Source organism: Palaemon carinicauda, chromosome 2 (assembly GCF_036898095.1).
Source record: "Palaemon carinicauda isolate YSFRI2023 chromosome 2, ASM3689809v2, whole genome shotgun sequence".
Lineage (NCBI taxonomy): Eukaryota > Metazoa > Arthropoda > Malacostraca > Decapoda > Palaemonidae > Palaemon > Palaemon carinicauda.
The window spans coordinates 103,813,954-103,832,881 of NC_090726.1; positions in this window are offsets into that span (position 1 = coordinate 103,813,954).

The window sequence follows — 18,928 nt, forward strand, 5'->3', positions numbered from 1 at the left end:
CCCATAGGAGGTCAGTCTGGTTTTGGAGGTCTACAGAGAGTGCCAGGTGTCACGATGTGTGCCGACCGAGTACCATTTTTCTGAGGGCTTTTTCTTAGTAACGTAACGTAATAATAGTTAAAGGGCGCCCTTGTAAACCTAAGATAATACAGCATGTGTTAAATCAACAATTCGACTCTCATTTGTGCATGACCTTCCCTCTCAAATTGTGTTAACCATAGAATGGATTTTCTCTATCTTTGTTTCCCCCAAGATGTGAAGTGTGAACACCCTTAATACGACCTAGATTGGGTCATATATATATATATATATATATATATATATATATATATATATATATATATATATATATATATATATATATATATATATATATATATATATATATATATATATATATATATATATATATATATATATATATATATATTTATATATATATATATATATATATATATATATATATATATATATATATATATATATATATATATATATATATATATATATATATATATATATATATATAGCATCTCCTCCCACGTCTATTAACGTAAAGGGCCTCGGTTAGATTTAGCCTGTCGTCTCTATCTTGAGTTTTTAAATCAATACTTCTTCATTCACCTCCTACTTTACGTTTCATAGCCTTCATCCATGCAGGCTTGGGTCTTCTAACTCTTTTAGTGCCTTGCGGAGCCCAGTTAAAAGTTTGGTGAACTAGTCTCTCTTGGGGAGTACAAAGAGCATACCCAAGCCATCTCCATCTACCACTTACCATGATCTCATCCACATATGGCACTCGAGTAATCTCTCATAATTTCATCTCTTATCCTGTCCTGCCATTTAACTCCCGATATTCTTCGGTGGGCTTTGTACTCTAATATACAAAATCTGTTGGATATTGTTTCATTGTTATACCACGACTCATGTCGATGCAGTAACACTGATCTCACTAAACTGATATATAGCCTGATTTTTATATGTAATTTCAGGGGAATTGATTTCCAAATTTTACTTAACTCAGCCATTGTCTGATTTGTTGTTTTTTTCAATCTTTCATTAAACTCAAATTCTAAAGATCCTGTATTAGATATCATAGTTACTAAATATTTACATGATTCCACCTCATTAATCCTTTCTCCTTCCACTGATATTTCATCTTCCATTTCATATTCCGTTCTTATCATCTCTGCCTTTCTTCTATTTATCTCGTGTGATATTTCATGCATTCTGGTAAGCAAGCTTTGCAAGTCCTGTGGTGTTCTGGCAATAAGAACAGCGTCCACAGCATACTCTAGGTCAGCTAATTCCCTGTTACCAATCCAGTCCAATCCTTCTCCACCAAACCCAACTGTTCTATGCATTACAAAATCCACGAGGAGGATAAACAACATTTGTGACAACACAATCCCTTGGAGTACTCCGCTGTTCACTGGAAACTCGTTTGATAGGACTCCACTGGCATTAACTTTGCTCTTGCTATACTCATGAACACACATGAACACACAATTTGCATATTTGAGAGGAACTCCATAATAACGCAGGGATCTCTACAAAATTGACCTTTGCACACTATTAAAGGCTTTTTCGTAGCCGACAAATGCCATCAAAAGTGGATTTTAATATTCTACACATTTCTATACCACATGTATTAAAAGGAAATTTTGGTCGGTACAACTTCTACATTTTCTAAATCCGGCTTGTTCATCTCTCAGTTTTTCATCAATGTTTCTCTCCAGTCTCTTTAGAATGAGCATACTAGATATTTTCACGACAACTGACATAAGTGTGGAGCCTCTTTAATTATTGGAATCAGTCAGATCTCCTTTTATTTGCCATTTTCACCAACACTCCTAGCTCCCATTCATCAAGTATTGCCTCATCACGTCACATTCTACAAAATATTCTTGTAAGTATTCTGGGAGTCACTTCATTTTCGGCTAATATCATCTCAGCAGGTATTCTATCGTAGCCAAACGCTTTCCATCTCTATATTTTATAATAATAGTTTTGAATTCAACCATACTGAATTCATTCATAGGAACATCAAGGTCTTCATCAGATTCAGGTATATCAATCAAATTATTCCCTTCATATCTTCTCTTCATAACCACACTAAAGTGTCCCATCCAACATTGTCTTTCTTCATTTTATATATATATATATATATATATATATATATATATATATATATATATATATATATATATATATATATATATATATATATATATAACAGATCCATCTCTCTTTTTGATGGGTGTATGCTTCTTCTTCTTTGCCCCAGTCGAGATTTCATTAATAATTATTATGAGCAATTCTTGCACAATGGCCACTCCCGAATTGCATAGCTTTGTCAGCCTCTTCTGCTTTACTGTCTAAATATTCTCACAAGTCATTCCTGACTTTTTTTTTTTTTACCTCAGAATCAATACTGGAATACTTAGCATGCTCTAATTTGTAATTTTCATTATTTCCTTGAAAACTTTCAACAATCAATTTATGTATCATTTGATATCCATGGCTTTCTTCTTGTAACTGCATATTCCAAAACTTCACTACCAACTGACTGATATATTCTTAATATGACACCTCTCTTCATTAATTGTCTATTTTTCTTCCCTTAAAGTGTTTAAGACTGCAAATCGATTCCTACATTCAATTGCAAAGGGTTCTCTGTGCTAATCTTCTAGAGACTTAGTTATATCAAACCTATGTACTCTATCTACACTTCTGTTCGGTGCTTTCAGTTTTAATTTCATTGTGGCAATGAGGAGAAGGTGATCACTACTAATATCTACACATCTGTGACTTCTTACATTTCTCAGAGTGTTCCTTCTCTTTTTATTTAATGGCTATGTGATCTATTTGATTTTTGTAATTGTCACATGGGGAATTCCTTGTATATTTGTAGATGTCCTTGTGCTGGAAAAAAGTACCTCCAATAACAAGAGCGTTTGTTGAACAAAAACTTATAAAATGTGCCCCATTTTTATTTGCAACTTCACAAGACCCTCAACACCCATCACAAGACAACTTTTAATTGATCTACAGGCTGCATACTACACACAGGTTGAAACAGTCAAAGTGAATTATTCACAAAGTATCTATGGAATAAAATAAGTTCAAAGGTTAAGATATGTGTTCATACCACGAGGGGAAAAAGTTACCCTCTGAAAATAGAGATATCTGAAAATAGAGATAAAAGCAGCTTAAGGATGTTTGGACATGCCGAAGGAATAGAATACCAGGATAGATAAATGAGAATATCATTTGGGGCTCTTCCTTCAAGCTGAGAATAATACAATATTTTAGGCTGCTAATGAAGACTTGGAATGAAAAATGGTAATAAATTCAAATTTGCTTTCCATACAGTGCAAATGCATCTTCATAATGGTAGTGTAGCTGCGACACTAACCAGTTAAAAACTATCTGTAGGTGAAAATTTGTGTTAGCCCAGTTCAAGCAATGCTATAATATATATGAACGGTTTTGGGGGACTAGTAATAGTCAGTGTTGTCACAGACTTATTGTAGTTATCATTATTCAAATTCTTAATATTATCTTGATATAATAAATCTTGGTATTCATTTATGCTTAGTAATAACGATAAAAACAATAAGAATCCTGATAATGGTAATTTTGAAGTGTCTTTTGAAAAGTAGAGAGGAACACCTTGAATCCTACTAAGTGATTTATTAGCAAAAAGAAGAGAAAATACAAAGGATGGGCATTAAAAATCAGAAAACATGATAGTACTTGCAAGATAGTGATGGATAATAGTGTGTGTGTGTGTGTGTGTGTGTGTGTGTGTCTATCCAGGAGCTCCGAAGCGCTACTGAGGAGATTTCTGTGTAGGTACAGGAAACAAATTGGATTGTGGAAGTTTTTTGGATATAAAGTTTATCTATGATATAAAAATGAAAACATGACAGTGATACTGTCTTGTCTTCCAGAGCTACCATAATAAGTCTATTAAGCACGACATTTTTTGTACTGTCTAAATCTCAACCACATTTAAGAAAGATTGAAATATTTAGTAAAATAATAAAGGAGGAATTTGCTAACTCAAAGAAAAAAAAAGCATGCTCTTTTGACTACACCTTATATGATTTGCTAATTCGTACTATGTCGTCTCTATTTTATTATATTGTATACATATATCTTAAAAATTAGTGAACTACGTCCTTGACATATAGTTGTTTTTCGAAATTCGCACTTTTAAAAGTCTTTTTTAAGCACAATTCACTGTATATATATATATATATATATATATATATATATATATATATATATATATATATATATATATATATATATATATATATATATATATTCCCACTTAGAGTTAATCTAATTTCAATTATACATACAAGCTTTCATACAATGCGTTTCCATTGTATGAAGGTCCTCTAGTAAATGAAATGGAATTACTGAGGAAGTTGACAATCTGATGATAATATGCAATGAAATCGCTGAGGCTTTACTGTAGAAAACTTGCTTTCAAAGCATTCATGCAAGTCAGATTTTTTTATTTAGTACAAAAGACCATATTTGGTTGCATAATTCTTATAAATAAAATCAAAAGTACTTTTAGAAGAAAAAAAATATTTCAGATGATGATTTTCCTTTGAAAAAGTAACACATTTTAGAGAGGAATTAATCCATACGCCGGATACATAATTTGTAAATTATGTTGGCCTTATGCAAGTAAACGTCAAGTCAGGAAGTGATGATAGTGAAGGGCTCCATGATGGGAAGTAGGTTTTCTGCCTTTAACAAACTCAATTGCTTGGTATGAAGGTATATCGGGTTTAGGCATTATTTTCAATTATTGTCATGATTAATTGGTCAGTGAGCTATTTTAGTCTTTGTGTTAAATTTTGTATGATGCTCTCTCCATGGATATTCATTTCTTTTCTTCGTTGTGTTAGGACTGTTAACACCGCCACAGAGGCCTGGTCATGCACTTTGTCCCACTGGACTGGACAGGCGCTCCTGCCACACACGGTACGGACTTGCCTGCCCATTTCAAGAGGACTACATGGTTACGTTTTTTTGGTACCAAATTTGGTACATTACGGGGTATAAAGTACAACCAATTTGGTACTTTTTACTTTCCTTATTTTTTACTTCATATAAATCTATTATATTTTACTTGAAATAATATGTAGAAACGTGATAGGCATTCTATATCTCTATTATAGCATAAAAGAAATAGATTAAACACTACAACTAATAACAAAGAAAAACAGAGAGTAAGTATATGGGTTGAGATGAAAATATTATTATTATTATTATTATTATTATTATTATTATTATTATTATTATTATTATTATTATTATTATTATTATTATTATTATTATTATTATTATTAGCTGCAACTGGGGACGTATATTGTCTATGAGATCGGCAGTGTTCCTTGTTGATGTCGCTAACTATCACGTACTTCACTGTAATGTTGCTACATTTAACAGACTATTTAAGAAAGCTACAAGATAGCTGTATCTTTTCAATTGTAGATATTACCATGAAGTTTGACAGGAACAGAGAAACTGTTTCACAGAAACCTCTGAAATTTTCACGTGGATATGTGAATTATTCTAGAAACAATTTACTCCACGGCCAAAAATAACCATTCAATCCATACCGAAATAAACGTTTGTTGTGGGTTTCCAATAGCAGATAACATGAAAATTGGAGTGTTTAAGGTAAATATCCATTCCATAAATCCCTGAAAATTTCCTTTAGGTATGTGAAGCATTCTACGAGTAATTTACGGCGCCGCCGAAAATCGGCCTACCACGGATACTGAAAAATGGGTACAGTGACTTTTCTATGCTAAGGATCAATACAAAAATTGGTATGAATGTAGTTCACACAACTCCCATCAAGCCCTGTGGAAATCATTTGGATATCTGTAAAACTCTAGGAGTAGTTTGCGGCTCCTCACTGATTTTTTTAGCTAAAAGTCATCACTTACGAATGAAAGTAGGTATCAACATGAAAATTGGCAGAAATAAAGCTTAAATATGTCTAAATAATGCCTTAAAATTTCATTTGAATATAATTATTGGTATAGGAGTTACTGACCCGGCCGCCGAAAATATCAGCTGCTCCTCCACACCCGACAATAATAGTAAAAGGGATTAACTTGGGGTATGGGTTGACGGGGCTATGGGTTGGGCGAGATTCGCTCGCAAAAGTTTTGGCATTTCATATAAGGTCCTTCACTTTGTTCGCGACAATTATTATTATTATTATTATTATTATTATTATTATTATTATTATTATTATTATTATTATTATTATTATTATCATTCTCTATTGAGTAGATAAGATATTGTTCTCGGTTATCAATTCGAATTGACTAAACTCTGGAATGTCTAAGTTTAGTTTCTACTTTTACGTAAAAGTTCAGGAAAAAACTATTATTATTATTATTATTATTATTATTATTATTATTATTATTATTATTATTATTATTATTATTATTATTATTATTATTATTATTAGCTAAGTTATAACCCTAGTTGGAAAAGCAAGATAATATTATAAGCCCAAGGGCTCCAGCAAGGAAAAGTAGCCCCGTAAGGAAACGAAATACTGAAATACATAAACTGAAAGAGAAGTATTGAACAATCAAAATTATATTTTAAGAACAGTAACAACGTTATAGTAGGACCTGAATCCATTGGCAGTCCATAAGCACTCGAATCCACTAGGCTTCTCTCCCATGATGTGTTAGTTAGTCAAAAAGAAAAAATATATGTTAATTTCCATGAATGAAGCCTTTTCCTTAACAGGAAAATGAAATATCTTGGAATGTATACGAACATCATAAATGATTCCTGTTCGCAGTGTCTTATCTGTTTACGTTACTTGGTTTACATATCTTTGTAAATAACGATCACACATACTTATTCATTAACCAGATTTTTTAAAAACCTGTTGATCAATGGCATGGCTACCCTACCTAACATTATAACCAACACAACTCATCGAAGAGGATCAAGCTCTTCTATAATCTGATTATGCAATAATTAATGAACAAAAAGGGTATATTATAAGAAGAATTATCAATAAAAATGTTACATCGATGGCAGACACAAATGAAGTAATTTTGATTTCTAAAGGTCAATAAGGTAACAGACGTTATCATGACAAAGAACTCACAGCCAAACTTAGATGACCTTGAGTAAGAAGCGCCGCATGGTCTAAAACATAGAATAACCTGTTGCGGAGAGTTGTCCCCTCGCCTATGTGGGAAGATCACCACAAAACTCTTTTCATCTTCAAGAAGATGTCATTCTTAACGTTTCTATCCAACATCACAGTAAAAGGAAAGACAAAATACATAGTACCAATTGATTATTATCTCATATATATGGAAACCTTTCATCTTCACGCGCACAAACTCATCGTCGACACCAGTAATAAAGTGGTCCTCACTTCACTCCGCATTCTCTACACTACAGGTATAAACATAATAAAACATTAAATTGCCTTATAGCGCACCGTGCCGGTTGACCCTAGGTTTATTTTTCTAATGAATCATACTTTTTTAAAAAACAATTTATATATAACATCACATTCTAATAACTTCTACAAACTTCTGTACTGATATAGCAGTGCATATTTAAAACAAAATGAACAAACTGTCAAATTAACATATAAGCCTCCTCTGCCGCCCAGGAAAAACCATAGATAAAAAACAAAATCTCAAGTTTTGAAAAAACTATGGAAACCTGTGTATCCACGGCAATAATGCAGAGTAACTCAAATTTGAGTGGTGGAACCTCACTCTTGTACTACTAATAAATAATAATGATAATAATATTAATAATAAATTCGACTTGCTCGGGCTAGCGTGCGCTAGAAAGTGACCACTTACTAAATACCTCTTCAAACATTGAATACGTTTCACCCAACACTACATTCTCATTGGCCACTGCCTACATAACAACTGAACTTAAGTAACAAGACACTTAAGATCTGCTTACATGTCGTTAGGACAATTATTTTTCGCTATACTTCGTAACGCGAAAAAATTCTAGTCCTCACTTCACTCCGCATTCTCTACACTACAGGTATAAACATAATAAAACATTAAATTGCCTTATAGCGCACCGTGCCGGTTGACCCTAGATAATACCAAAGAAAGGGAGAGAAGGAAAAAAATGGAGAGAGAAATAAATGCTCCGATTGAATGATTTACACATTTAACCTCTTTTTGAAGCCTTTGACAAACATGTTTACTTGAAACAGACTACCAACACTCATGTCTATGAAGACACCTATCATTGACGTTATCGTTTGCGATGTTTGAACTTGTAGCCACAGTTTTAACAAAAAATTATGTTTGGTTACATTACAGGAGCTTTTAAAAAAAAAAAAACTTCTTAAAGAGAAATCGATCAAAGGACAAAATCATTCCAGCTTCCTCTGCATCAAGCAAAATACATCAAATATGGAAAAGCATTTGTGATAACTTCCGATATCAAAAACTAAACAGTATTGGTGATTTAATTTTTTTTTTTTTTCTGTTCAAATAAGAAATCTTCAAATTACAATAAACTTAATTCCCCAAATCTCATAAGAAAACCTTAATGATCTATCAAAATAATAAAGAAGTTTTTCAATATAGGAAAATATAATCCGCACGGATTCTGCAACACCATATTATCAAAAAGATCCTTTGTATGCACCGATCTACCAGCTTAATGTTTCACAGGTGCTTGCAAAGTTTTAACAAGTGAATTTTCCGTTGGATCTATGTAACCCCTCATTTCATGCATGCACGTTATGGCATAAATAGCTTGATCACTGGAGATTACTAAAACGCCGGAATCTAATAGAAGCGTGATAAATAAAGCAACCTACAATGGCATTTCGCTTTGCTCGTGACCATTATTGTAAGTTTCTCTTTGATGAAAGACAAATTTGTAGGCCTTGTCGGTGCTGCCATTCATCGATGATAGAAGATGCTCATGACAACTGAGGTCCCCCAATTTCCTGTCCAAATTAGATGCCACCGTTAAAGACGACTGCTGGCATTTCATTGCATTCACGATCCTGGAAAGCAGATTCCAAAAATAAAACAATGTACATATATACTTGTAATTTCAAAAACCTTTACCTTCTATATCAAAGTTAAATTTCAGCGAATAATTTTTTTTTTTTTTTTTTTCTCTCCTTATCTTTGCCGTGTAATAAAACCTTTGTTACGTAAACACTCAAAGTTTAACAATAAAGTTTCCCTCGTTAATATGAACAGTCAAGATGCAGAGGACTTTCACTCAGGAATATTCTACTTAAGAATTTTTACCTCCATTTTAATAATAACCTTTGGTATAAAGCACCAAACCTCAAGTTAAAGCATCAATTGCCTCTGTACCTGGACACCAATATTAGAGATTAAAAACCTCAACATTTTTAAAAGTAGCAAAACAGTCTAAAGAATTAATAACTCTCACAAGTCCATAACTCTGAAAAATGTAAGCAAGAATTGACCATTCATCCATGTTAGTTGACAACACTTCAAAAAATCCGCTCTTTTGTACTCTTTCTGGGCTTACATACATTGATGACCTGAACAGTGTATTCAGTACAAGTTTAAATTCTTTGGTTTTCTATGATTTCCAAATCTGGCTTTTTGCTACCTACTTGCATTAAAATCGAAAATTTTATCTGGAACAACGTTCAAACATTGCCAAAGTACTTTACATAATTCTGTCGACTGCCTCCTGCTCCTTCATGTTTAATTTTAAAGATTAATTTGCTGTCCAGTTTCCAACCACTCTTTTCATGATATGAAAAAAAAAATGCGCTGTATTCATCGTTAAAAACTTCAGAATTACTCCAAACCTACTACTGAGGTGTCACAACATATAAATTTCCCAACACCAGAGGCGTCACAATAGAGTGATAAACTGCCTACACCTGAGGCGTCACAATATAGTGATAAACTGCCTACACCTGAGGCGTCACAATATAGTGATAAACTGCCTACACCTGAGGCGTCACAATATAGTGATAAACTGCCTACACCTGAGGCGTCACAATATAGTGATAAACTGCCTACACCTGAGGCGTCACAATATAGTGATAAACTGCCTACACCTGAGGCGTCACAATATAGTGATAAACTGCCTACACCTGAGGCGTCACAATATAGTGATAAACTGCCTACACATGAGGCGTCACAATATAGTGATAAACTGCCTACACCTGAGGCGTCACAATATAGTGATAAACTGCCTACACCTTAGGCGTCACAATATAGTGATAAACTGCCTACACCTGAGGCGTCACAATATAGTGATAAACTGCCTACACCTTAGGCGTCACAATATAGTGATAAAACTGCCTACATCTTAGGCGTCACAATGAAGTAATAGGTTAAATAAGTCTGATGCAAGTATATAGTTAAAGTAAGGACCAAAATAAAAAGAATGAATTTCTGCGTCAAAACGTGCTCTCAACCGGAGCATCTGATATTTCTTCATTAAGTTCTCAACTAGCTTTGCTCAATATGTAAAAATACAGAAATACTTTATCGTTTTCATTTTAACAATACCTTTCACGACAAATTTCGTGGAAATTATGTAACAGACAATTCTGTCCAAAAGATATTCGTTAAAATAACGTTTTCGTTAATTCAGAATGTTTGGCATCTAAACAAGGTCTTTAACGACATAGTTTATCCTAACACTGTAGTTACGAAATTCGCCTTCAGTATTCGTCCTCTGTAAACCTTTCCAAATACAATTTAGAGTCTGAAAACCAATTATACTTTCTTGTAAATAAATCCAAATCTTGAAGCTTTTAAAGTAAATAGCTAGCATCCAATGCCCCTTCAAATAAACCATCCGCAGCTATGCCATCATCTAAAAATACTTCAATCTTCACTTCCTTAGATCTCCAATATCTAACAGACTTAAGAACTTTAGTAAAGATGTACCGCCGCTTCAAAAATATCTAAAGAATATCCATTATAAAAAACTTTTTAAATTTTTCCCCAATGAGAAAGATATTGGCAACGTTTTAATAGATTTCTATGCGATAAGCAGACTGTAGACTGATTAAATCCTTAAAAAGTTTGTAATAAAAAACCAGCCTTTGCTTACCATTTCCATTCTTGGTCACCGTCAAAGGAATTATTTCTTAGTTTTTCTGATACCAGTGTCACCCATTCTCTTAATAAATTCTGATTCGTCCCTTTCTGACCTATTGTTACCCAATCCAACAACCACAGTAACGGTTTTGAAATGGAATTTTGTGATCGCCCTTTTAGACGTCAATGACTATCTTACCGGACCCAATCTAATTCTGTTCAATGTATTGTGAATAACAACAACCAACAGGCGATTAAAACAATAAAATAAAATAAACACAATGTTCCAATTTCCTTGTACCAACTGCTAAGTATACTAAAATAAAAACAGCTATATTTTCACTTATCTTTTCGACGTCTTTCTTGGTACATTCCTGGCTCCAATGTCAACTCTCGGCCTTTATTGAGCTCTAAACCTCTTCCATCAAAGTTGATATGAATCCACACTTTCCCTCGATCTTTAACTAGCTTGACACTTTCGGCGATGCTGCTCTTTGCGTACTAACTCGTTTCTGCAGCAGTTTTAGATGTTCCTTGTCCTCCAAGTTGATAAACAATCGCATCTAATGCTAACATTTTCGTATCAGTTTCCTCAAAATAACGCGATGCTCATTCAAATGGTTTTCCATCATACTTTAACGAGGTGCGGATACTTGTTGAATATTCTGCTGGAAATCGGATGATAGATTGTCCATCACTTCTTGAAACGGTTTCAGCATTCTGATTGCTAACGTGAAAACACTATTCACATCTGAAGCTGTATTTGACCCTGCCTGGCGTCCTGGCTAATAAATTCGACTTGCTCGGGCTAGCGTGCGCTAGAAAGTGACCACTTACTAAATACCTCTTCAAACATTGAATACGTTTCACCCAACACTACATTCTCATTGGCCACTGCCTACATAACAACTGAACTTAAGTAACAAGACACTTAAGATCTGCTTACATGTCGTTAGGACAATTATTTTTCGCTATACTTCGTAACGCGAAAAAATTCTATTCCTCCCCTGCTTAAGTGGGATTTATGTGGAAAACAGGAAAACTCAAAAGTTAACTGATTAAGGAAACCCTAAAGCCGGCCATGCATGCAGAGACTGGCACGCTGTGCTGATTTGACCGTGAGTGGTATGAATTGGCCAAACCTTATCATGTATGGGGTATACATAGGACAAACCCAGCAAAACTAGCTTGTCCTCTCATCCTTTCGGCATGTTCAATCAGACATGCCAGAATGGCCAATTTCGCCAAAACTGGCAGTATCCCCCGCTAGTCTGTTGCATATGAGGGGACGGACTAGCATAGCAACTGGGTTGACTCACCTATTTTAACACGTACAGTATTATTATTTCCCAAACTGTGTTGTCGCCTACTGTAAAGTCAAAAGATTTATGAGGGTATTTGTCCTGTACAGGTGGCAGTGGGAGGAAGCATTTTACAAAAGCACGGATTGGGATATCAAAAGGGTGGCAAACGTTGCTGATATTTTGCTATCAAAAGCATGGCAGAATAGTTAGTTAAAATCACATTTTATCACTCACTTCCAAGTCCAAAAAGCCGTTAACTAGGCTAGTTCAAGTCACAAGAAGTAGGGCGGCAGTTGCCGACCTGTAACCTCATCTCCACGCACCTGGGTGGTGTGAGAAGCAGTTTGAACTAAATTCTGTCTTTGCTAAATATCTGCTGACCCAAGCACACGTGTACTGAATCTGTTTCCATGTCAACAGGTGCAACGTTGAGAGGGGATGTAAAGGAGGCGAAAACCGACTGGATGCGATTGCATCACCGTCCATCACTACCCAGAGGCAAGACAAGCCCTCATACCCCCCCCCCCCCCCCCCCCCCCGCAATGTGCGAGCAACAAGAACAGCTGGGAAGCCAAAAGTAGTTAGTTCACGTTAGAGTTGAGTTCGAGTTCAGGTCAAGCTCAAGTCGTGAGTGGGCCACCGATAGTAGGCCCATCAGCCATGTAGTCTTACCTCAGCCATGGCTGGCATCAATATTCTACAAGATGCCCAACACATACTCATTTGTAACATGTTGTTTTTAACCATATCCCCTCGAAGTCCGTTTTTCGAGTGTATCTGTATCAATTAAGTGATTCAATGGTATCTACAATTTGGACCATTTTTTAGTAAACTGTTTCAGTAATTTAAAAGTCAGAGAGAGATTTATATTTCCTCTGTTATGTAATTAGTGAGATTTAGAGTTCTATTGACTATGTCATCAACGAAATTCATTCACTTTGAAGAAGATTTCTGCTCATGTTTCTGTGAAAATTAACAGACAATAAATCCTCTTTAGATGTAAAAGTCGTTTAATTTCCCGCCTCCCATTATTTGTTAATTTATAGCTACACTTAGTGAAAATTCATTAAAGTTTGCCCAACTCTTCTGTTAACGAGATGATATCATGTATTGTTCCCTGCTTACCACAAAGTGGAAGTAGTAATTTTACTTTACTTTACTTACTTACTTTGATGGCTGCTTTTCCGGTCCCATACAGCAGGAGAACCCCACTCTCTACAGGACCTCCACTGTCGTTTTACCTTGTTCATTCAGAGTATGTAAAGTTTTATACCACGAGTTGTTCATTTACTGTTAAATCGTCACTGTTGTACGACTGTTTAAATAGGAAAGTCTTCAGTTTCCTCTTGAAAGTCATAATGTCTTCAATCTTTTGAATGTTTCGTGGGAGCTTATTATATAGTCTCGGGCTGTATATTTAAAGGCTCTGGAGCCTAAAGTAGACACATATCTAGGTTCCAACAGTTTGAAGCCATCTGAAACTATTCTCGTGTATGCACGATTTGTTGGCTCCGCAATATGTAGCAATTCTCTGATAACTTGATGGGTTATTGTACATATTTTAAATTCAATTCTCACTTTAATCGGCAGCCAGTGTAAATCAATTAGTAGAGGGGTGATCCTTTCTCTAGGTGGGACACCTATAATCAGGCTTGCTCCTCTGTTTATTATGTTTTGTAATTTCCTGATTTGCACTTTTGGTAAATTGTCATAGCTAGAGCTGCCTTAGTCAATATTGGCAATAACACAGATTATCACAAGTTTGTTTACAGAATTTTCGTTCAGGTACTTTTTTATAAAAGCAATATTTCTTAGATGATAACCAGCAGTTTTATTACACTATTTATTTGGGCATTTAGAGACAGGTTACATTCAAGAAATACACCTAGATCTCGAACTTTACTAGATATCGGCACAGAGTTATTTATGTCGATTTGAATATCACCCAAGTTTCTCCTGCTGTTTCTCTTACCCACCACCATGAATTCAGTTTTGTTCTTATTTAATTTTAGTTGTTTAAATGTCATCCATTCTCTAACACTATCAAGGATTCGGTTTAGAGTTTCAGTAGTGCCATGTATATCATTTATGGAGAAGTAAAATTGTGTGTCATCCGCAAATAGCTTGAACTTCACGCCATGCCTTTGTAGTATTTTCGATAGACCAATACTATAGATGCAGAATAATATTGGGCCAAGTACACTCCCCTGGGGTACCCCTCTTTCTAAGGGTTCATATGATGACTAAGAGTTTCCAATTTGTATACAGTAATTTCTACCAACCAAGTAGTCTTTTAGGTATTTGAAGGCTTGATCTTCAACGACGATGGACCGTAGATCATTTAGTTGCAGTTCATGCACAATTGTATCAAAAGCAGCCCTGAGATCGAGCATTATTAAAATGCTACATTTATTTTCATCCATCATTTCAAGCATATCATTTACAACAGAGCAGATGGCTGTCTCTGTAGAGTATAGTTTTCTGTAGGCAGATTTTTTTTTTTTATTAAAAAGTTAAATTACATCTTCTTTACAGTCATAATATTTACAGTATAATTACATTCAACTGCATTTTTCTATAAACAAACCCATCTAATTTAACAATTTACAAAATCACACATCTTTATTTTAATTTTTAATTACTCAAAAACAATAATTTATATATTTTTTGTGAAAATTTTATTCATTCTTTTTTTAAAGATATTTTTCAAAAGCCACTGTACCAACCGTGTGTCACACGATTGTACATAGTTCATTTTGTGCTTGTATCTTTTCTCTCCCCTCGCACTAAAAAGAACCTGAAAAAACATGTCTGTTTTTCTCAATGGTAACAGTGTTGATTTTGAACATGAAATTTCCTGTTGCCTTGAGCTTTTGTATATAAAGGATAGTGTTCTATAATAAACTCACTCAGTTGCTTTCATCCTGTCTTTGAGTCACAACCTTATCTCGACCCGTCACATTGGTTACCCCGGAGTGACTCGCTCCTGCCGCCCCCCCCCCCCTCCCGCACCGTTACTATGATGCCCTCAAAACATATCTTCTGCAGCAGTAATCGCCGTCCCCAGCTGCCCGAATAGCAAGGCTTTCTCAGCTTTCTCAACAACCGTTGGGGGACCAAAGGGCTTCGCTCGCCCTCAGGGAATTGACCAGTATCACTCGCCTGCAACCTGCTGCACACGGCTCTCCTCGTGAGGTGAACCTACTTCGTGCCCTTATGGACAGCCACTTCATGACCTTCAAATCCTCCATCAACGCCTCCACTCGTGATGAAGAGGACACCTATTCAACTTCAAACGAAGCTGACGTGAATGCCGTAGGACACACACGGCTATAAATGCCGTAGGACACGCCTATGAATGCCGTAGGACACACACGCTTATGAATGCCGTAGGACACGCCTATGAATACCGTAGGACATGCCTATGAATGCCGTAGGAAACACACACCTATGAATGCCGTAGGAAACACACACCTATGAATGCCGTAAGACACACGCCTACCCCGTGACAAGCCGGAGCGGCAACAAAGCCACCCATCATCCACCACTCGCTCGCGCCCCGACGACTTCTACAGCCACTCACTGCCGCTAAACGGCGCAGTTTTTGCTACTACCACTCCAGTATGTCATTTTTAGAGGGGGAGCCTTGTACCAACCGTGTCACATGATCGTACATAGTTCATTTAGTGCTTGTATCTTCGCTCTTCCCTCACACTAAAAAAGACCTAAAAAACATGTCTTTTTCTCAACGGTAACGGTGTTGATTTTGAACATGAACTTTCCTGTTGCCTTGAGCTTTTGTATATAAAGGAGAGTGTTCTATAATAAACTCACTCAGTTGCTTTCATCCTGTCTTTGAGTCACAACCTTCTCTCAGCCCGTCACACCACCGATCATGTTGAAATTTACACTTAAGAAAGGCATCTGTTTCCTCTTTCGTATATCGTTTCTTCTTACTGACCCAAACAGCATATAAATAACCAACAATCAATACAGTGGCGCTATTATAATCCTTTTTTGTCCTATATCTGTAATTGAACATTAATGTATTTAAAAAACGTCCCTGTTTATGTCACAAGTATGAAATAATACACTCTTGACATACATCAATATTGTCTGGATGTGCCTGCAAAAGTAAAAAATAAAAGTTAAAAGTTAAAGTTGTGGGTTTTAGGTCTCCCCTGAGACGACCTTCATCATCTCCTCGGGCGACCATAAGCCAGCAAGGACTATCACTAGCCCCTCTAACCTCCCCCCCCCCCCCCCCCCGTCGCCACCCTGGGGAGTACTTCCCGGTAGAAGGTCTCACACTATTCGCGTCTTAGCGGGGAGGCGAACTTGGGACCTCTGAAACAGAAGCCCACGACGCAACCAACCCAGCTATCCGGAGTATATGCAAACTGTACAGTATTCAACATCATCACAATGATCACATTTATCACTGTTTCTGATATTCAACATTTTCAGACGATTATTTGTCACCAAAGTTCCATGAGCATATTTAAAGGCAAACTCTCTCTCCTCTCCATGATACCAATGAAAGGTTTGTTTATACTATCCCATACCATTTTCCAGTCCAAAAGTGGATAGCTCCCTTCAATTTTTGGGACACTCTCTGGCCTTAAAAAAATTATAACAATCTTTAGAACTTAAGTTAGGAAATTTTGCATGATGATAAACTTTTCTGATTACATTAATTGCAACTGAATAAAATGATGTTGACACAAATGAAACCTCATTTGTTTCCTTCTCATCTTGCAATATAAATTACTTAAACCAATATCCTTTCTAATATCATTTAGAGCTGTCGAACTGAAAATCGCTAAGGACTTAAAATAAATATTTATAATTCCCAATCCACCTTTCTCTTTCAACAAACAAAGAGTATCTCTACCTACACGATGGTAAGTTCCCTGCCATATATATCGGAATACATGCATATTTATTTGAGCAATGTATTTTTTCAAAGGAGGCAAAGTGTGTGATATATACCAAACTTTGGACAAAACTAGTGAATTAACAATAATAGCTCTTTGGAAAATAAATAATTGTCTTTGACTTAGCATATCTATCGATATTTTAATATTTTAAGTAAGGCGAGACCAATTTTCTTCACGTCTAACCTCAAAATCACTATAATAAATTATACCAAGAATTTTGATACTTTCAACAGTTTTCAACCAACTGATAGGCCAAATTTTTCGGTTTTCCCATTTCCCAAACCCAATTATATTAGTTTTGTCCTTGTTTAGCTGTGCACCTGTCGCAAGTTCAAACCATTGTACTTCTTTATAACATTCTCTAACTGAATCATCAGTTGACAAGATCACGGATGAGTCATCTGCATAACCTTGCAAGCATATATTTACACTGTTTGGAAGGCTAGGCCCTATTATCTTGTTATTGCTCTTTATTGCTCTATACAAAGGTTCTTGAAATATACAATATAACAGCATTGGCATAGGGCAGCCTTGTCTTACTGACCTTTTAATACAAAAAGGTGAACTCATAAACCCATTTATCAAGATACTACTTACACAATCTTTGTACAATATTTTAACTAGAGCCACAAATTCATCTGGTAAACCAAATTTCTTCATTACTTTAAAAACAAAAGCCATATTAACTCTATCAAAAGCCTTAGACCAGTCTAAGCTTCGAATTGCTAAGTCTTCACTCTTTTGTTTTGTATGAAAAATTACATCTCGAATCGTATTATTACAATTCAGAATCGACCTTTCCTTCACTACACAATATTGTTCTGGGGAGATAATCTTCCCAATAACACATCTTAATCTGTTTGCTAAAACCTTAGCAAAGATTTTATAGTCAACATTCAAAAGGGATATAGGTCTCCAGTTCTCCACCAACGATAAATCTCCTATTTTAGCTAATAATTTTATTACGCCTAAATTTTGAATATCTGACCTATATTTCACAGTCACAATGGATTTGAACACTTCCATAACGTCAGACTTTATTAAAGACCAAAACTTTTTGTAGAATTCTATAGGAAGTCTATCATACCCTGGTGATCTTCCTTTACACATACTCTTGATAGCATCAATAACCTCAATTTCCTCTAATTCTTTACTTAACAAACTTACATCTTCTTGGTTTAGGACAGAATGGCATACGTTAAGAAAATAATCTTGACTTTTTACCTGACCAGTTACCTTACTAAACAAAATTTTCAAAGTGCTCCTTTATAAAAACAGAAATTCCCTCTGTACTTTCTACAATGGAATCATCTGCTTGTTTCATGTTAGTAATGCATGTATGATTTTTCTTTTTCTCAGCACCAAGTAGATGTGCAGATATTTTTTCCCCAGTTGTACGATCATTTGGTTTGGCTCTTATCTTTATACCTTCTAATATTTCATTCTGGATGTCACAAATCCTATTCTTAAGAATCTTAATATTTTCAAAGTTGACGCAATCTTGTTTGTAATAAGTTCAGCAATCCATACTTTTCTTGAGAAATAATTTTACTTAATTTGACAAAGA